Source organism: Oryctolagus cuniculus, chromosome 12 (genome assembly GCF_051225735.1).
Source record: "Oryctolagus cuniculus isolate XC-2025 breed Fujian yellow rabbit chromosome 12, ASM5122573v1, whole genome shotgun sequence".
NCBI lineage: Eukaryota > Metazoa > Chordata > Mammalia > Lagomorpha > Leporidae > Oryctolagus > Oryctolagus cuniculus.
In genome coordinates this window covers 21,078,212-21,099,182 of record NC_142878.1, presented here as the reverse complement: position 1 = coordinate 21,099,182, position 20,971 = coordinate 21,078,212, and the positions used below count along the sequence as shown (strand labels likewise).

The following is a 20,971-nucleotide window of genomic DNA, read 5'->3' as shown; positions in this document are numbered from 1 at the left end:
ACGCCGGCATCCCATTTGGGCACTGGTTCATGTCCTGGTTGCTCCTCTTCCAAGCCAGCTCCCTGCTAACGGCCTGAGAAAGCAGTGGAGGATGGCCCCAGTGCTTGGGCCCCTGCGTCCAGGTGGGAGACATGGAAGAGGCTCCTGGCTTCAGGTTTTGGAATGGCACAGCTCTGGCCATTGTGGCCATTTAGGGAGTGAGACAGTGGATGGAAGACCTGTCTCTCCCTCTCTCTGTCTGTGGCTCTGCCTCTCAGATCAATACATAAAAATCTAAAAATTTTAAAAAAGATGATCTTGGCTAAGCCTGACCTAATCGAGGGAGCTGTTCTTTGAGAGGGAGACTCCAAGCATGAGGAGGATTTGCCAGGCGGGAGACTGCATTGCTGGCTTTGGAGGTGGGTGCGGACACATTGCCAGGAATGTGGGTGACCTCCAGGACCTGCAAAGGCTATCGTTTGACAGTCAGCAAAGAAATGAGGACTTAGTCCTGTAACTGAAAGGAACTGAATTTGGCCGTCACAATGAGCTTCCAGAAAGGAGCTCTGTGGGGCCAACCCTTGATTTCTGCCCGGTCAGACCCTGAGCAGAGAACCTGGCCACACTGCTCACAGACTTCTGACCTACATGGCAGTGAGCCTATTTTTTTTTTTTTTTTTTTAGATTTATTTTATGTCTTTGAAAGAGTTACAGCAGAGGTAGAGACAGGTCTTCCATACACTGGTTCACTCACCCCCTCCCCCGCCCCGAAATGGCTGCAATCAGGAACCAGGTTCTTCTTCCGGGTCTCCCAAGCTGGTGCAGGGGCACAAGCACTTGGGCCATCCTCTGCTGCTTTCCCAGGCACATTAGCAGGGAGCTGGAATGGAAGTGGAGCAGCCAGACTTGAACCAGTGCCCATGTGGGATGCTGGCACTGCAGGCGGGGGCTTTAACCCACTGCACCACAGTGCCTGACTTGGCAGTGGACCTATTAATGGTGGTGTTCAAGGCAGCTAACTACAAGTGATCTGTCATTCCACAGTAGGGAGCGAATACATTTTAAGTGATGAATAATAACAGACACACAGATTTGCAGCATAAATGATAAAGCAAAGGAATAAAATGTTAATATTTGTGTCAAAATTGGTACAAGAGTGTTCCTTAAAGCCTACTATTTTTAGTTTTGTAATTTTTGTAAGTTTGAAATTATTTCCAAGTAAGTTTCAATATAAAAGACTAGTGGGTGTTTCATGGGTGGTTTTTGAAAATTTTAAAAAATGTGTTTACTGGGGCCATCATTTGTGGCCATCATTGTGGTGCGGCAAGTTAAGCCATCGCCTGTGATGCCAGCTTCCCATATGAGCACTGGCTCACGTCCTTGCTGCTCCACTTCAGATCCAGCTCCCTGCTAATGCCAGGCAGAAGTGATGAGCCTGGAACTCCATGTGGGTTTCCCACATGGGTAGCAGGGGCTCAAGTATTGAGTTATCACCTGCTGCTCCCCAGGAAGCAGGAAGCTGGATCAGAAGCAGAGCTGGGCCTTGACCCAGGCACTCTGTTATGGGATGTAGGTGTCCCAAGCAGCACCTTAACTACTGTACCAAATGCCCACCCCTTGTTAGTATCTTTAAGAGGGCCCCATGCTGTGGCATGGTGGGTAAAGCCGCTGCCTGCAGTGCTGGCATCCCATATGGGTGTCAGTTGGAGTCGTGGCTGCTCCTCTTCTGATCTAGCTCTCTGCTATGGCCTGGGAAAGCAGTAGAAGATGGCCCAAGTCCTTGTCCCCCTGCACCAGCTTGGGAGACCCGGAAGAAGCCCCCTGGCTTCGATGGGTGCAGCTTTGGCCATTGTGGCCATCTGAAGAGTGAACCAGCGGATGGAAGACCTCTCCTCCCCCCCCCCATCACTCTCTGCCTCTGCTTCTCTGTAACTCTGCCTTCAAATAAAAATAATTAAATATTTTAAAAAATCTGTAAGAGAATAATGCCAAGGCTTAGGTATACCATGTCAATGGTCATGAAGAGTCTTCAGGAGAGGCCAACTCTGGAAAATGCCTTTGGCTCTTTCAAAAAATTTTATTTATTTTTTTAATTTTTAAAAAGATTTATTTATTTAAAAGTCAGAGTTACAGAGAAAGAGAGAGACAGAGAGAGAAATCTTCCATTTGCTGGTTTATTCCCCAAATGACCACAGTAGCCAGGGGTATGCCAGGCTGAAGCCAGGAGCCAGGAGCTTCTTCCGGGTCTTCCACATGAGTGCAGGGGCCAAGCTTTTGGGCCCTCTTTCACTGCTTCCCCAGGTACATTAGCAGGGAGCTGGATTGGAAGTGAAGTGGCTAGGACTTAAACCAATACCCATATGGGATGTCAGCATCACTGGTGGTGGCTTAGCCTGCTATGCCACAGCGCCAGCTCCAAAATGCCTTTGGGGACCGGCCCTGTGGCATAGCGGGTGAAACTGCCACCTGCAGTGCCAGCATCCCATATGGGCGCCGGTTCTAGTCCTGGCTGCTCCACTTCCGATCCAGCTCTCTGCTATGGCCTGGGAAAGCAGTAGAAGATGGCCCAAGTGCTTGGGCCCCTGCACCCACTGGAAGACCTGGAAGAGGCTCCTGGCTCCTGGCTTTGGATCGGCCCAGCTCTGGCCATTGTGACCATCTGCGGAGTGAACCAATGGGTGGAAGACCTCTCTCTCTGTAACTCTGCCTTTCAAATAAATTAATTAATTAATCTTTTTTTAAAAATGCCTTTGGGCTGGTGCTGCGGCTCACTAGGCTAATCCTCCACCTTGCAGCACCAGCACACCGGGTTCTAGTCCTGGTCGGGGCGCCGGATTCTGTCCCGGTTGCCCCTCTCCCAGGCCAGCTCTCTGCTGTGGCCTGGGAGGGCAGTGGAGGATGGCCCAAGTGCTTGGGCCCTGCACCCCATGGGAGACCAAGAGAAGTACCTGGCTCCTGCCATCGGATCAGCGTGGTACGCTGGCCGCGGTGGCCATTGGAGGGTGAACCAAGGGCAAAGGAAGACCTTTCTCTCTGTCTCTCTCTCTCTCACTGTCCACTCTGCCTGTCAAAAAAAAAAAAAAAAAGCCTTTGATCACGTTCCAGGAGGAGGAGGACTCCTTCATCTTCTAGGCACAGGCGATCAAGAAGCAGATCAAGGAGGCGATCACATTCTAAGTCAAGGAGTAGACGACGATCCAAAAGTCCAAGACGGAGAAGATCTCATTCCAGAGAGAGAGGTAGAAGGTCAAGGAGCACATCAAAAACCAGAGACAAAAAGAAAGAAGACAAAGAAAAAAAACGTTCCAAAACACCACCAAAAAGTTACAGTACAGCCAGACGTTCTAGAAGTGCAAGCAGAGATAGATGACGACGACGAAGCAGGAGTGGAACAAGATCTCCTAAAAAACCCAGGTCTCCTAAACGAAAATTGTCTCGCTCACCATCCCCTAGGAGACATAAAAAGGAGAAGAAGAAAGATAAAGACAAAGAAAGAAGCAGAGACGAAAGGGAACGATCAACAAGCAAGAAGAAGAAAAGTAAAGATAAGGAAAAGGAACGGGAAAGAAAATCAGAGAGTGATAAAGATGTAAAAGTTACACGGGATTATGATGAAGAGGAACAGGGATATGACAGCGAGAAAGAGAAAAAAGAGGAGAAGAAACCAGTTGAAGCTGGTTCACCTAAAACTAAGGAATGTTCTGTGGAAAAGGGAGCTGGTGATTCGCTAAGAGAATCCAAAGTGAACGGGGATGACCATCATGAAGAAGACATGGATATGAGTGACTGAATGCTGCCTCTTTGGGACTCCAACTGTGTACATGCATCAGTGTCATTCCTTTGTGTGATTTCTTAATGCTGTATTTGTTCATCTCAAACCTAAATGTATACAGCTGAGTTATAAATGGTTATAAAGCTTCTGACATTGATATTAGTTATTTACATCAAAAAGCTTTTAGAAAAATGGTACATGGGTAAACAATTCTTGTCATGGTGAAATCTGACTGAGTAAGCAGTTTTACTATTCTAGTGCTGCTTCTTAAATACAAATGAAAAGCTGCATGCATCTACAGCAGGCATGGGTTGTTTATGTTGTATGATCTCCTTTCTTAAGTAAGTTCTCTTAGAGTATTTCTAGAATTTGATTCATTGCCATAATAGAGCCATGTAGGGAATGCACTGATTGCATGTTACTGTGGCAAGAATATCCTAAATGTCATTAAAATCTTCCAACATGATGGATCTACTTATGGTCTTGTTTGTTGACATGACAAATTAACATTGTTAGATTACATCTGGAAATGAGCATTTGAGATAGATAATCCTTTGAGCCTTATGGCTAAATTTTTGTGGCTTTCGTTTAACTTTGAAAGGTTGTCTGTATATGCACTAACCTTTTTTGATGGCTAATTAGGCTTTAATTACAGAAATAAGATTTCAAATAAAACTGTCTTTGGCAGTGAGTAAAGAGCTTATTTTGAAGTAGAGTTGTATACTTTTTCATAAGGTGTTTGGGGATTTTTTTTTTCTGAAATAATTTATTCCACGTCTACATCAGTGAAAGCTCTCTGTCGCTCCCCCTCTTCGTGGAGGAACGACACTAAGCCCTGCCTAGGCTTCATATCCGAGTCACGGCACCATTATGTCGCTCCCCCTCTTCGTGGAGGAGCAACACAGGACCCTGCGCTGTTCTTTCGTCTGCTCGGCCCTCCCCGGGTTTGCTGCTGGTTCTTCCCGGGTTGGCTACTATCCCTTCCACCTCCGTGGAAGGGCAGTTCCCCCTGGCCACATTCCCCACTTCCGCAGGGGAGCGGCACACCGCCGGCCGGCTCTCTCGGGGGCTGCACAGGTATTCCCCTTAGATGTTCCTGGTGCATGCCGTCTCTCTCCTCCTTTATAGTCCTCCTCCGCCAATCCTAACTCGGCTGCCCACACGCCGAGTACGCTGCTCTCCAATCAGGAGCAAGTCCTACAGTTTATTAGCTGAACTGGAGGCAGCTGTGTAGAAGCTGTTTACTTCTCTCCCAGCGCCATATTGTGGGAGAGCAGATGCATAGAATAAGTCTTAATTCCAGTAACTCAGTCTAGTCCGGATTGCTCCCCACAGCTCTCCAACTATTCGGAGTTCATCTGTAAAATAAAGTTCTCTCTTGTTCTGATTTTCAAAGTTTTAAACTCATTGATGAAAAAGAGGGTAGTGCATTTTAAATTGACCTTCATATGCTTTTAAAATAAGACAAATCTACTTGATAATGTACTTTTTATTTGATCTCAAGATGTATAAAACCAATAAATTTGTGTTAACTATTACTGCAGTAGTAATCACATGCACACAGTGATTCCATGTTATATGCAAAGTAGTTAGGCAACTGTTCCTAGTTACAGGAGTTTCAAGCTTCACTTTTGTGCAGCAAATACAAAAGTAGGCTACAGTCTGTGCCATGTTGATGTACAGTTTCTGAAATTGTTTTACAAGACTTTGATAATAAAACCCTTAAACTTAAAAAAAAAATGCCTTTGAATCTTTAGAGGACCCACCCTTCATCCTAGAAAATGTAAAATCAACTCACATTCTGTGTTATATATACTTTATGTATAAATATTTAAGAGTTGAATTGTTCAGCCCTTAAGGCATGCAGATCTGGCTGAAAAGCCCATGAGAGTATTTTAGGCATGGAAAGCCAAGACACTGTCAAAACAAAACAAAAAAAATGACCTAAATGAAAGATCTCCGTGAGTGAGATCCCAGTGGAAAGAACAGGTCATCAAAGACCCTTCTCTGAAGGGAGGAGAGAACTTCCATTTTGACTATGACCTTGTCTAAATATGATCAGAGTTGGTGAACTCAAAAGGCTTCCATAGCCTTGACAACTCATGACAAGAGCCTCGGGTGATTACTGATGCCATAAACAAGAGTGTCAATTTGTTAAGTCAACAACAGGAGTCACTGTACACTTACTCCTCATGTAGGATCTCTGTCCTTAATGTGCTGTACATTGTAATTTAATGCTAACTAGTACTCAAACAGTATTTGTCACTTTGTGTTTCTATGTGGGTGCAAACTGTTGAAATCTTTACTTAATATATGCTAAACTGATCTTCTGTATATAAAGAGAATTGAAAATGAATCTTGATGTCAATGGAAGGGGAGAGGGAGTGGGAAAGGGGAGGGTTGCGGGTGGGAGGGAAGTTATGGGGGGGAAGCCATTGTAATCCATAAGCTGTACTTTGGAAATTTATATTCATTAAATAAAAGTTAAAAAAAAAGAGTTGAATTGTTTGTGACTAGTGATGTTTTGGGCCATTTAATTAAACTTATTAATTTCAGGTTTGGAATTTAAAAAAATTGGGGGAGCTGGTAGATTCTTCTCAGCTATCAGTTGATTTTAATGGTCCTTGAAGTTTCGAAGCCCTGCACCCTGGGCCACAGCCTGCAAAGGCAGTCACCTGGTAGCTGGGCCCTGGGAGGAACCCTCCAGAACAATGGAATGGCTGGCTAATGGCTACAAAGTTGCAGCTGGATAGGATGAATATGTTCTGTAGTGTGGTAGGTGAACTCTAGTTAATAATGCATTATATATTTCAGTGAGAGGATTTTGAAGATTTCTCCAAACAGAAATGATAAGTGTGAAATGATGCATTTGCTAACCACCTTGACTTTATCCCTACACAATGTACACAGGTATCAAAGCATTGCATTGTACTCCATACATTTGTACAATTATGTTACAATTGAAAAAAAAAAAAAAAAAAAAAGAACTGGAGACGGAGCTTTAGTGTGGAAGGACTGTTGAGAAGCTCTGCTTCACTAGGGGGCGCTCCTTCCTCTCCACAAGGGCTTGGTTTGCGGTGCAGGCTTTTCAGGGCTGAGGGCACAAAGGGGTACAGGCGCCCTCTAGGTGTCTTCTTTTTTTCCTTTTTTTCTTTTTCTTTCTTTTTTTTTTTTTTTTTTTTTTGACAGGCAGAGTTAGTGAGAGAGAGAGAGATAGAAAGGTCTTCCTTTCGTTGGTTCACTCCCCAAATGGCCGCTATGGCCAGTGTGCTGCGCTGATCCGAAGGCAGGAGCCAGGTGCTTCTCCTGGTCTCCCATGGGGTGCAGGGCCCAAGCACTTGGGCCATTCTCCACTGCACTCCCAGGCCACAGCAGAGGGCTGGCCTGGAAGAGGGGCAACCAGGACAGAATCCCGCGCCCCGACCAGGACTAGAACCTGGTATGCCGGCGCCGCAGGCAGAGGATTAGCCTAGTGAGCCGGAGCGCCGGCCGTTTTTTTTTAAAGACATACATTTGTACATTTGACACAAGGAAACTCCATTTTTGGCAGTTCAATGAAAAGTGCTTGTTGGGAGGGGCTGGCCCAGCGGCCAGTGGGTTAAACCTCCACTTGTGACACAGACATCCCATCCCAGAGGCCGGGTCAAGGCCTGGCTGCTCTGCTTCCTGTCCAGCTTTCTCCCAGTGCACCCGGGAAGGCAGCAGATGGTAGCCGAAGTACTTGGGCCCCTGCTCTCTGAGTGGGGGACCAGGATGGAGTTCCTGGGTTCAGCCTGCCCCAGAACTGGCCGTTGTGGGAGTGAATCAGCAGAAGGAAGATCTCTCTCTGTCTCTCTCTCTGCCACTCTGCCTTTCAAATAAAAAATAAATAAATTATCTCTGGTTAAAAAAAAAAAAGCGTGTGTAGAATGATCCACATTCACACTACCTTGAAGGTGTTGAACTTGAGAGGCAACTTTGCTGCCTTGGAAAAGGCCGGAAAACAAACGTTTGTATGCGTGGGGTTAGCCGAGGGCATAATTGAATTCGGTGGCACTTTTGTAAGTGAGACAGCTGTAGCCTCCTCTCAGGAACCCTGGACGCTGGCTCTGATTGACAGTGACACTGAGCTGTCAGTTTCCAGACAGAGGTGGACCGGAGCACTGCTGGCAGGTCTTCTCGTGGTCACCGTGTGATGCATTCTTGTCCTTTTAGCAATCGTCTGAAACGACAGTAACCGCAGTCGTTCCACCTTCCCTTTCGGGGGGTACGGAGCACAGACATCAGCCCCTGGGAGGGAGCCCGGGTGGGAATCAGCCACGGAGGAGTCGGGGCACAGGAGCGAGTCCCCTCCCCCATCTCCATGGTCGTGGTTCACCAGCCTCAGCCCATGGGAAATCCACCATCCCTGCCCATGAATGTCACTGCCTTCCTTCTCGGGTGGCCCCTGCTGGACACAGACTGCTGCTGTCTTTCATGTTCCCAGGAAAATGGCCTGCTTCCATATAAAACTAAAGAATTAAAATCTCCCAAGTTCCTTTCTCCTTTTTTGACTAATCAATATTATTTTCTTTCTGTGCAAATATCTCCCACCAGAGAGTTTTTAGAATAAAGAGTGCAGGATTTTTAAAAACATAAGGAGGAAGTGTTATTTCTGTACATCACTTTGGCAGTTCGTTCTATGGAACAGAACTAAATCAATCAGTGCTGATTCTGGGTGGGAAAGAGTTGCTTTACTGTTTTCCAAATTGAGCACACGATGGGATTTATCTCTGTTTCTGGGATTCTGTCTTCTTTCTCAGAGAGATAGACACAGACAGACAGCCTTCCCATCCTCTGGTTGTTTTTTTTTTTGTTGTTGTTGTTTGTTTGTTTGTTTTTGACAGGCAGAGTGGACAGTGAGAGAGAGAGACACAGAGAAAGGTCTTCCTTTTGCTGTTGGTTCACCCTCCAATGGCTGCCGCGGTCGGCGCACTGCGCTGATCCGATGGCAGGAGCCAGGTACTTCTCCCATGGGGTGCAGGGCCCAAGCACTTGGGCCATCCTCCACTGCACTCCCTGGCCACAGCAGACAGCTGGACTGGAAGAGGGGCAACCGGGACAGAATCCGGCGCCCCGACCGGGACTAGAACCGGATGTGCCGGCGCCGCAAGGCGGAGGATTAGCCTAGTGAGCCGCGGGGCCGGCCTCCCATCCTCTGGTTTGCTCCCCAAATACCGGACATCTGGGGTGGGGCCAGGGCTGAAGCCAGAAGCCAGAAGCCAGAAGCCAGAAGCCAGGAACTCAATCCAGGTCTCTCTTGTAAGTGGCGATAGCAGGAGCTGCCGTCAGAAGCCAGAGACAGGTATTGAACCTAGGTACTCCAGCATGGATGTGGGTACCTTAAACACTAGGCCAAACACTCATCCCACATCTGGGGACTTCTGAGTCCAGTCAGTGGCTCCTGGCCCGCTGCGTGCACGCTGCATAGCAGATTAGGGTTTTTGGTTTGTTTGTTTTGTTTTTTGTTTTGTTGTTGTTGTTGTTGTTGTTGACAGGCAGAGTGGACAGTGAGAGAGAGAGAGACAGAGAGAAAGGTCTTCCTTTGCCCTTGGTTCACCCTCCAATGGGCGCTGCAGCCGGCGCGCTGTGGCCAGCGCATCACGCTGATCCGAAGCCAGGAGCCAGGTGCTTTTCCTGGTCTCCCATGCGGGTGCAGGGCCCAAATACTTGGGCCTTCCTCCACTGCCTTCCTGGGCCACAGCAGAGAGCTGGCCTGGAAGAGGGGCAACCCGGACAGAATCCGGTGCCCCGACCGGGACTAGAACCCGGTGTGCCGGCGCCGCAAGGCAGAGGATTAGCCTAGTGAGCCGCGGCGCTGGCCTAGGTTTTATAATATTTGCCTGGAACGTACACAGCAGGAGTTCAGTTTCTGCCTTTTCAGTAAGCTTCACTTTGTATGCACCTCACTCCCAAATGGATCCTTGCACATGCCTGCACACGCACCCTCGATAGCTAGGGTGAGGCCGGAAATGTCTCTCCCCCGCGATCTTTTCCTCCAGAGTTAATTCATGAATTCCGATGAATTAGAAGCTTGAAGCCCATTCCCGTTTACTCTGCCAAGTCAATGCGTTTCTGAGATCGCACTGTTTGTCCGCCTGTGAAGTGTCTGCCCCGATGTTTGTGAACCTGAGGGACAGAAAATGTTATTTGCAGCCACTGCTTAGATATGAAGGTGGACCTCATTTGTGCAGTTGTGGAGAGAGAAAATCTGCCTTTCCCATCACGTGGAAGCAGCTTAGGAGACGGCGGGAGAGCGGAGCTCAAGAGCCTGGACTTGGGAGTTAGACCTCAGCTGGAAGTCTCGCTGAGTAGCACACGAGGACTGTAGCTTTAGGCAAGTTACTTACATTCGGAGCCTTAGTGTTCTCCCGGGATGTGCAGCTAATAATAGATCTCCCTTACAATTGTCCTAAGAATTCTGTGATGTAATCAGTGGAGCACACAGGACAGGGTCTGGCACATAACGAGTGGCCAGCCCTTGATTCTTTTTCATCCCTCCTCCTCCCCTCACATTCCTCACCCCCCCAGCCCCCACCCCCGCCCTGCCCAGATGAAAAGAGAGACAGAGAGAGCGCACACCTGCTGGTTGAATTCCCAAATGCCTGCAATGGCTGTGGCTGGGCTAGGCTGAGGCTGGGACTCAGGAACTCAATCCAGGCCTTCTACCCCCGGACCCAACTACTTGAGCCCAACTACCCAACTACCTGCTGCCTCCCTGAGTATGCATTAGCAGGAGGCTGGAATCTGGAGCCCGAGTTAGGCATATGAGCTGCAGGTGTCTTAACTGTTAAGCTAAAGCTTGCTCCCAGCCCTCAGTTCTAACACTGAAAATCTAGAAAAATTCAGAGCACACCATCTGTCTAGAGCAGGAGTGGGGAACATCCAGCCTGTGGGCCATCTAAGGCCCAGGAAATCCCTGCCAAGGCAACCACAGGCAGGACTGGAAATTCGATCAATCTAGAGCAGGCTAATGTTTAAGTCGATCACTTTGTATGGCCTGCGAATGATGTTACAAATATGCAAATGGCCCTTGGTTCCCCACTCCAGGTCTAGGCGGTGCTGGCCCTCTGGAAGGCTGTGTTACAAACCAGCTCCTGGGATTGTGTGCAGGAGGGTGAGGGTGTGGCAAGAACTAGCAGCGGCCCAGCAAAGACTCTCACAGCTCCTGCGGGCCTGGAGAGGCAGGCAGTCGGGGAGGAGATCCAGGCTGGAGTGAGTCAGCACATCTATCTGTTCCCCAGCCCCCACGGCTGCTGCGTCACTCTCCCCTTGAACCAGGAGTCGCTCCCCCCTCCCCTTCCCTGCTATTTCGGAAGCACGTCAGTGCCAAGGGGTATGATGGGAATAATGAAATATAATTACCGCCATGACGAATCAGCCACCAAGTTCTTGGGAGCAGGGAGTCTCCTGGGGTGTGCTGCGTTTGCTCAGAAGGGCACTGAGGGGCAGGTCTCCAAGCTGTGAGTCAAAGGGAAGACGTGTAGGTAGTAGCAATGTTTTCGGAAGGACCAAGACGAGACTCTCCTTCCTTGCGGGGGATCTGAGCACTTTTCACTATGGATGGAGCGCTGGACTGACAAGGCGCTGCCCCCAGCACAGTTCCCACTGCGCATCTCTACTTCCCAATGACTCACCTGCCACCTTCTCCCATCATCCACCCGCAATCTGTGGCAGGTGCTCCTTACTCACCGCGGAGGAGCAGAGATGCCTGTCTCTAAGGAGTTTCCACTGCGGTGGGGAAGGTGGATGATCAGATAGTGATAATTATAGCACGTACTGGTGACTTATTATGTCTAGGCACTGTTCTAAGTCCCTTAATGCTTTTTAAAAAAATCCAACTGATGCTATGAATAGATGTAATTTCTTCTCAGTTCCAAAGATGAAGAAAGGGAGACCCATAAACTCACCCGAAACTAAGCCTTGCGTGCAAACACCGACAACACAGAGTCCATCCGGTTAAGTGTCTTGGCAGTTTATAGGCAGGAGACATTACTGCTTAGGGCTGGGCGTGGATTTTCTTCCCAGACAGGCAGCAAAAGAGCATGGGCCTAACAGAGCAGTGGGCTAATTGTGGCCCCCCCAAAGACATGTGCACCCTGAAGCTGTGAATGGGAATTTATTTGAACTTTGCAGCTATAATGAAGAATTCTGAGATGAGTGACAGGCATTTAGCCTAGCGAATAAGGGGCTGGTTCAGATGCCCGAATCCCACGTCGGGGTGCCTGGGCTGTATGCCCGGCTCTGGCTCCTGACTCCAGCTTCCTGCTGGGGTGGACCCTGGCAGGTAGCAGTAATGGCTCAGGTGATTGGACTCGTGCCACCCACGTGGAAGACCGAGACTGAGTTCCTGGTTCCCTGGTTTAGCCTGACCCAGCCCCAGCCACGGTGGCCATTTGGTGAGTGAACCTGAGGATGGGAACTAGTGTTGTTTCTCTCTGTGCCTCTCAAATACAAAACAAAGTAAAAATAAAAATGGATTTTAAGATGAGATCGCCCTGGATTTAGGGCAGGCCCTTGATCCACTGTCAGGTGTCCTTAGATGAGAAAGGGAGAGGGAGATTTGAGACTGAAAAGCAGAGAGAAGGCCAGGCTGGGTCAGTGGCAGGGACTGGCAGCCCCAGGTCAAAGAACGCCACAGTCTGCAGGAAGCCAGCAGCAGCCAGGGGAGAGAGGCCTGGAACAGATTTGCCCCCAGAGCTTCCAGAAAGAGCCAACCCTGCTGACACCTTGATTTTGGACTTGCGGCCTGCAGAACCGTGAGCGAATGGTTTCTGTTGTTTTAAGCCACCCAGCGTGTGGTAATTTGTTGTGGCAGCCCCCAAGAAACGAGTCCAAAGGGTGTGTGGGAGTGGCTGGGAGACATCGGCCAGAGCCAAGACACTGACGTGAAAAACACGAGGGCTGTGCTTGGCAGCTTGGGTCTGCCTGAAGTACAAGGGTCCAGGAAGGGGATGGGTTGTTCAAGATGTGGATCATGTTATGCAGGGCTTTGAATGCCAGCCCAGGAGATTTAGATTTTACTTGATGAGCAGCGAGGAACTGGATGAGTTGCATATTTAGAACATTTAAATATCTCTGAGAAACCAGGAGTTGACGTGGGCCTGAGTAGGGACAGTGGGAACGAAGAGAAGCGACAGAAAAGAGTGCCTTGCAGGGATCCAACAGACTTGGCACTCAACAGATTCTCAGCCTAACTTGCTAAGTCGCCTGATTCATATCCTACCTGCTATTGGTTACGTGCTTTTCTCTCCCAGGCTGAACAACACCCACAGTTTGAACAGGCTGCCCTGAGCCATTTGGCCGCCTGTCAAGTCCGATTATTAACTTGCTCGAGCTTCCTGGCAGTTGGAGAACTTTCCTTTCCTGAACCTTAGGAGTCCTTTTGCCTTCTGCGGCCTTGTTCCTCCTGTGTGTGCTGAGCCTGTGGAGCTGTGGTGGCCGTCCTGCCTGTGCTGGGGTAGGGGCAGAGGGCAGCGTTGCAGGCTGCTGTGGTGGCCTCTTCCCAGCTTCCTGGCACTAGTCCTGTCTTAGCACCTGATGCTAAGTGTGATGCACACAGACATGGCATTGATCAAGCAGGGACATCTTGGACAGACATGAATCTTAGAGCCTCGTGAGAAGTTGGACATGGCCAATGCGCTCAGACCTTTGGGTGGTCTAAGGCTTCACACCGCATTAGCATCATATTTTGTTTATATGACTCAGTTTCCCCAAATCACAGGGACCCTCTTGATCTGGCTTTCTTTTTTTTTTTATTTTTTTATTTTTGATAGGCAGAGTGGACAGTGAGAGAGAGAGACAGAGAGAGAAAGGTCTTCCCTTGCCGTTGGTTCACCCTCCAATGGCCGCCGCTGCAGCCGGCGCACCGCGCTGATCCGATGGCAGGAGCCAGGAGCCAGGTGCTTTTTCCTGGTCTCCCATGGGGTGCAGGGCCCAGGCACCTGAGCCATCCTCCACTGCACTCCCTGGCCACAGCAGAGAGCTGGCCTGGAAGAGGGGCAACCGGGACAGAATCCGGCGCCCCGACCGGGACTAGAACCCGGTGTGCCGGCGCCGCAAGGTGGAGGATTAGCCTATTGAGCCACAGCGCTGGCTCTTGATCTGGCTTTCTAACATGAGAGTAGCGGAAGGAAAGGAAGAGGCGGTGGCATTTACCCGGGGCTTGCTGAATGCCAGGGATTGCGTGAGGTGCTGTGCGTGTGTTGTCTCATTTCATCCTCACATCGGGAGTGAGAGGCAGGAGCTGTTATCCTCATCGTACAGAGGAGGAAGTGGAAGCAATCTAGACGCTGCGGAAGGTCACAGGGGACCTGGATTTGTCCGGATCCATCCTGGAGCTTTCCCAGACACCTGCTGCCTCCTCCCTTGGAGACGTCCCCCTGCAGTGCTGCTGTGGCAGCAGAATTCAGCTTTGGGCACGCGTGCTGGATTTGCAGGGGGCATGCTGGTGTTTGTGCCACGACTGTTTCGATCATGTCTCCTGGGGCCCCTCCTGCAGGCCGCTTTGAGGACTTGGCAGGCTTATGAATTTGTGCGTTTCCCAAAGGCACGAAGCCGGTTTAGGCTTCAGGTGGTCCTGTCCCTAGAATGGGCTGTATTGGAAAGAGTAAATGAACGAGAGCCTTCCTACGAAACCTTAATGTCTACACTGCTCTCAGGAAAGGAAGTGGCCTTGATCCAGTGCTGTGGGTGGAAAAACCTGCAAAACCTGTGGTGGGAGAGCCTCTGTGCACACCCTCTCACCTCTAACCCGGACCAGCAGCCGCAGGAACCCAAGCCTCCGCCCTGCCAGACTTTCTCCAAGCAGTTTTGCCCTCCCTCCCTCCTGCTCAACCCGAGCGTGCCTTTGCCTTCTTTCTGCAACCCCAAACCCAATCTTGCTCTTGGCTGGGCTGGTTCCCTCCCTCCCTGGAGCCTGTCCCGACTGGCTTCCCCGCTCTGGGTCCCTGCAGCCTTTGGCTTAGTGGTGCCCTTCCCCCTACTACCCTGTGCAGTATCTCTTTCACTGATTGTAACCTCTTAGAGTGAGGAGTCAGGTCTTCCTTCCGCCCTCATCATGCCTGGCAGAGGGTTAGGCACACAACAAGGGCACTGAGAATTGATGGAGTCCAGCCTGTTGCATCCACACCCTGAGGCGTGGGAGCCGAATTGAAGGGCTATCATTCTGTGAACAACAAAACCACCCCAATGCCCAGAGGGAAATAAAGTAACATCACAGAGCTTTGGTTAGTGAGCTTATGGATGGGTTTCGTTTCTTGGTCGAACTTTTAGTATTTCCCCAATTTCCTACAATGAACATTTACATTTTTCTTTTTACAAAAAGATAATATTTTACAAAAATATATGTGAGAGTATTTCAAAAGGTTCATGGAAAATGGAACTAAAAGGTAAGTTCACATAACAAGTAGTGTGTGCCGGTGCTGTGGCCCAGCAGGTTAAACCACCATCCTATGTTAGAGTGTTGGTTAGAGTCCCGGCTGTTCTGTGTCTGATCCAGCTTCCAGAGGATGACAGTGCAAGTGTTTGGGCCCCTGCCATTCACATCCCCTGGCTGTGGCTGCCATTTGGGGAGTGAACCAGCAGACGGAGCTCTTTGTCTCTTTGTCTATCTATTTCTGATGTGCTGTTTTTATTAAAATAAATAAATCTTGAGGCTGGCACTGTGGCATAGCAGGTAAAATCACCTTCTACAGTGCCGGCATCCCATATGGGAGCTGGTTTGAGTCCCGGCTGCTCCACTTCCTATCAAGCTCTCTGCTTTAGCGTGGGAAAACAGTGGAAGATGGGCCAAGCCCTTGGGTCCCTGCACCCACGTGGGAGACCCAGAGGAAGCTCCTGGCCCCTGGCTTTGGATCAGTGCAACTCTAGCCATTAGTGGCCATCTAGGGAGTGGACCAGTGGATAGAAGACCTCTCTCTCTCTTTCTCTGTCTCTTCTTTTCTCTCTAACTCTGACTTTTTTTTTTTTTTTTTGACAGGCAGAGTGGACAGTGAGAGAGAGAGACAGAGAGAAAGGTCTTCCTTTGCCGTTGGTTCACCCTCCAATGGCCGCCGCGGCCGGCGCACCGCGCTGATCCGATGGCAGGAGCCAGGATCCAGGTGCTTTTCCTGGTCTCCCATGGGGTGCAGGGTCCAAGCACCTGGGCCATCCTCCACTGCACTCCCTGGCCACAGCAGAGAGCTGGCCTGGAAGAGGGGCAACCGGGACAGAATCCGGCGCCCCAACCGGGACTAGAACCCGGTGTGCCGGCGCCGCTAGGCGGAGGATTAGCCTAGTGAGCCGCGGCGCCGGCCCTCTAACTCTGACTTTCAAGTAAAATAAATAAATATTTTTAAAAAATCTTTAAAAACTAATAAAATAATGCTCTCCATACACTTCTTGAAGTCCCCTCATATGCATGAATTTCAAATTTTTTGCACTAAAATAAATTCATTTTTCTTTAATATTTATTTTTATTTCTTATTTTTAAAAGTCTATTTATTGGAGAGGCAGAGTTACAGACTGAAAGAAATGTCTTCCATCCACTGGTTCACTCCCCAAATGGCTGATCTGAAGTCAGGAACCAGAAGCCTCTTCTGGGTCTGTGGTGGAATGAGAAGGCCATGCCAAGATGGCCGCTGGCAAGCGAGTGTCAGTTACTCAGGAATGGCTTTGAAACCCACCTGGCAACGGAAACTGCCTGGCAACAGGCTGTGATTGGATGGCTTTGGAAACTGCCTGGCAACAGGCTGTGGTTGGTTGGAGCATAGACCGCCCCTTGACCGGATTGGCTGGTCTTGGCTATATAAGCTGTTACACTAACTGAAATAAAAGAGTCTGCAGGCTGCTTGCCTCAAGCCCGCTTTCACCCGACTCCCTGGGTCTATGTGGTGACTCGGCGCCTCTTGTCCCCACCACGCTCCTCCCCTCAGAAATGAATCCACTGCAACATTGTTGAGAAATCAACTGCAACATGGGTCCCCCACACCGGTTTAGTGGCCCAAGGACTTGGGCCATCTTCCACTGCTTTCCCAGGTCACAGCAAAGAGCTGGATTGGAAGAGGAGCTGCTGGGACATGAACTGGCATCCATATGGGATGCTGGCACGGCACGCGGAGGCTCAGTCCACTATGGCACAGTGCCAGCCCCTAAATATTTATTAATTTATTTGAAAGAAAGAGAGAGCGAAAGAAGGGGGAGAAAGAGAAAGATCTCCCATCCACTGGTTCACTCTCAAGATGTCTGCAATAGTCAAGGCCAGGCTATGCAGAAGCCAGGAGCTAGGAACTCATCCAGGTCCCGGTCTCCCACAGAGCTGGCAGGGACCCAAGTACCTGAGCCATCGCCTGCTACCTCCCAGGGTCTGCATGAGCAGGAAGCTGGAGTCAGGAGCAGAGCTGAACTTGAAGTCAGGTGCTCTAATGGGCATCCCATGTAGCATCTTAATTGCTGCACCAAGATCCTGCTTTTAAACTTATCTTTCAATTCCCTTTCCCATGAACTTTTTGAAGTGCTTTGTATGGGACTACGTCCCGGGAGGCACAGTTGTGCCACTGTGGCTCGGAGGGGGGGCTTTGGATTCAGTGTTGGGCTCTGGTGGTTGCAGACATACTTCTAGAACAAAGCTTACCTTGCTCAAATGTAAAGTTTACCTCGGTCCATAGAAAATCTGCATTGTCTTCCCTGCTGCATTTAGAATAAAACACAAATTCCTGAGCACGAAATGAAAACAGGAAACCTCCCTACCTTCAGGCTGCAAAGGATGCGTCCACCCTAAAAAAGCTATGAGTGCCACTGCTCCTCCACTTCCGTTAGCAGGCAGAGCCTCTTTCCAGCTCCCTGCCTTCCTGGCTTCCAAGTCACCCTCTGGGTCTGCTCCCAGGACAGCTAAGACATAGTTCCTCTGCTGTGTGCCTGCACCGTGGTGCTTTAGCCCAGTTGGCCCGCGTTCCGTTTCACCTTGCCCTATATTTCCTTGTTTACACGCCCTTCTGGATTGCACTCCCGGGGGAGTGGACTGCTATGGACGGCAGCAAATGCCTAATGTGAGGTAGGCAGCCTTCCCCTGATGCCAGCCGGGCTTCCTGTCATTCTGTAACTAGGAGTCAGCCGCAGCTCTCAGCAATGCTTGTAGCAGCTTCTTGCTTGCACAGGGGCTGGGGCAGGGGCTCTGCAGAGGAGGGGATGTACCTGCTTCTTTCTTCTTTTTGCCCACCCCCCCCAATCCCGACAGCAGGGTCCCTAGGTGCAGCTGATGCTGCAGCAGGAGCAGGTGAGGGCCCCTTCTGAGGCAGCAGGCAGGAGACCACGCTCTCCTACAGCCCCCAGAGCGGCAGACTTCACCCAGGCGTCGTGTTAAGGGCAGAGTGGCCTGGAGGCTGCTGTTCTCGGGGCAGGGCAGTGAGCTGTTTTGCCTTCAGTAGCTCCCTGCTTGTCTTACCCACTGCCCAGAAGGCAGAGACACCCACTTGCTGTCATTAGCAGAGCGAGGTGGATGTTTCTAGGTCCTCCAGCTTGCTGAGCTCATCTGGACCTTGTGATTTCACACAAACGGCCTCAAATCCCCATCCTTGGTTGATGGGCAGCCCAGACTCCGTCCCAGTAGCTCAGATGATTCTTGTTGGTGAGACCTACAGAAGGTCGTCTGCCTTGCACTGCCTTCCCCGTCTCCACTCTGTGTTCTGCTCCTGCCTGGCTTGCCCCTTTGCACAGCCTACTGGACTTTGCATAGCCAGCTGGACTCCTTGATGAGCCCCCAGGCCCCTGAGACCTACTGCCCAAAGCTGCACACGTGGGGCAGACCCTCATGAGGATCTGGGCACGGGAGTGTTTGAGACTTTCCTAGGGCTGCTGTAAAGAAGTGATGCAAACGGAGCAGCTTAAACAAGAGATGTTGACTGTCTCATTGCGTCACGGTTCAGGAAGCGAGAGGTCTGAGATCTCGCTGTGAGCAGGGCCTTCCCCTGGAGGTGCTGGGGAAGGGTCGCTTCCAGGCCCCTCCTCCAGCTCTCCATAGTTTGCTGGTTTGGAGCAGTTTCGCCCCGATCTCCTGCAGCTCTCCCTGTGTCACATGCTGCCCTGGACACGTTACCCAGGACAGTAGCCAGCCTGATTAGAGTCCAGAGAGACAGAGAAAGAAAGAGATAGACAGAGAGAGGGAAAAGGCTCCTACCTGCTGGCTCACTCTCCCCAAACACCCGTATCATCAGCCAAGACTGGAACAGGGCTGAAGCCCAGATCCAGGAACTCAATTCATGTCTCCCACGTGGGTGGCAGGAACCCAAGTACTTGAACCCTCACTGCTGCCTCCCAGGGTCTGTATTAGTAGGAAGCTGGGATTGAGAGTAGAGCTGGGTATTGGACCCAGGCACTCTGATGTGAGATGTGGGTGTCTTAACTGCTCAGGCTAAACATCCACCCTGTATGACCTCATCTTAACTACATCTGCCACACCCTATTTCCAAATATGTCCGTGTTTTGAGATACTGATTTCGGAGGGGACATAATTCAACCCATTACTGTGTGTGTGAGGCTTAAGGGTGTTACACAGGACTAGAGAGGGAAAAACCATTCACAACTGCATATGTAACCATCCCAGCTCTTTAAAGTCCTCAGTCCTTCTGTCCTCTGGTCATACTTTTCAAGCAAACTCCCAACATGATAGGGACGCCTTCTGACACTCTTCTTGGGCCACTCACTGCTTGCTCCAGATTCATGCTGCTCCAACTCCAAAATTACTGAGTGTTTCTGCTATAAAACAGTCCAACCATTTTCCTCTCCCTGCAGAGTGTGCAGGCTTGGCCTAGTGGCCCACTGAATAACAAGAGCCCAGTAGAGCCCTCTCCCCATAGACAGTTCTCTGACAGCCAGGGGGGTCTGTGGTCAGCTCTGATGGAAACATGTTTTCTTCTTCTTCCTCAGTAAATAAAGTGAAGTGATTTATTGGTATAAATATTTCATTGAATGAGGTTCTGTTTGTTTAGTTCTGGATGCATTTTTTTAAAAATCAGATCTCTTGTAAATTTTTTTTTAAAAAATGACAGCACAGGTTGTGCATCCAGGCCCAGGAAGAACAGTTCATCCTCCTTCGACTGGAAGGGTTGACAATGAGCACAGCACTCTTCACTCGCTGAAACCTCCGGAGCTGGCTCAGGTCATCCGCTGAGCCCATCAGAGCTGATGTGAGAGACGGAGCCAATCTCCTGCCATTGCCCTAGACATTTGGCGGAAGGAGATCTCTGCTCATGATGATGACATTGACTTTGTTCATGAACACTTGTGGCTTTGGAAATGAACAGATCGTGGAGAAAGTGGCCTCTGTATTAGAACAGCTGGGCGATGCTGGGGTCCTAGGTGTCCCCCGAGTCTTGGTAGATTGTCCACAAAGGCTTATTCTTGCTTGTGACACCTGTCCTATCAGGGTGAGCTGAAGCTGTGCTCAGTGGCCCCTTCCTGCACGGGCAGCCTCACCTGGAGATTGCTGGTCTTGTGGCAGGAGAAAAGATGTGGGTGAATCATGGGCAGGCTCTTGGAGCCTTGGCCTTTAAGTGACCCGAATCACCTCCACTCACATCTTAATGGCCAAGCCTGGGGTCAAAGGAGGCGGGCAGGAAGCTTCTCTCCTAGGGACGGGCAGTGAGAGCGCGGTCCACAGCAGGTACCTGCTGTGTGTTACTATTCTGATAGTCTGTGAAATAAAGTGAAGGAGATCGGGGACTGCCGTGGCTTGGTTATGGTTCAAGGGCCGCTTCTGGGAAGAGCTTAGGATTAGACGAGGTTGTTAGGATACGGCGCAGGTGACTGGTTCCTGGTGATTCTGCTAGAAGAGGGAGAGAGATATGCACACTCCCTGACTCTGGCCCTGTGATGCTCTGTGCGGCCCTGGGGACTCTGCCACCAAGATGGCCATCGCCAGGTGAGAACCCTAGACCTTGCACCTCCTGAGGCATGAGAAAAAACAGACCTGTTCTTTATGAAACGGCCTCAGACACTGGGTAAGGAAAACTGGACTAATTCAGAGGCCTTTTCTGTCTACCAGTTTTTAATGGCTATTCTTCACTTCTCTTACCATAGAAGGCAGAGTTCTTATTATGAGGTTTAAAGACTAGAACTGCATATTTGATGTGATTAACACCAGAATCTTTAATACTCTACGTCTTTTTCACAGCAGGAAAGTAATTAGTTTTAACAGAAGGCTGCTTAGTGGTCAAAATGAAGCAT

General features: G+C 49.9%; 1 pseudogene across 1 annotated transcript; it reads left to right on the top strand.

The window, feature by feature from the left end:
* Positions 1-3,073: 3,073 nt before the first annotated feature.
* LOC103351299 (uncharacterized) lies at positions 3,074-4,845 on the top strand (annotated as a pseudogene). The gene has a single exon (XR_016218038.1). The product of XR_016218038.1 is annotated as an uncharacterized LOC103351299 (transcript).
* The last annotated feature ends 16,126 nt before the right edge of the window (positions 4,846-20,971 follow it).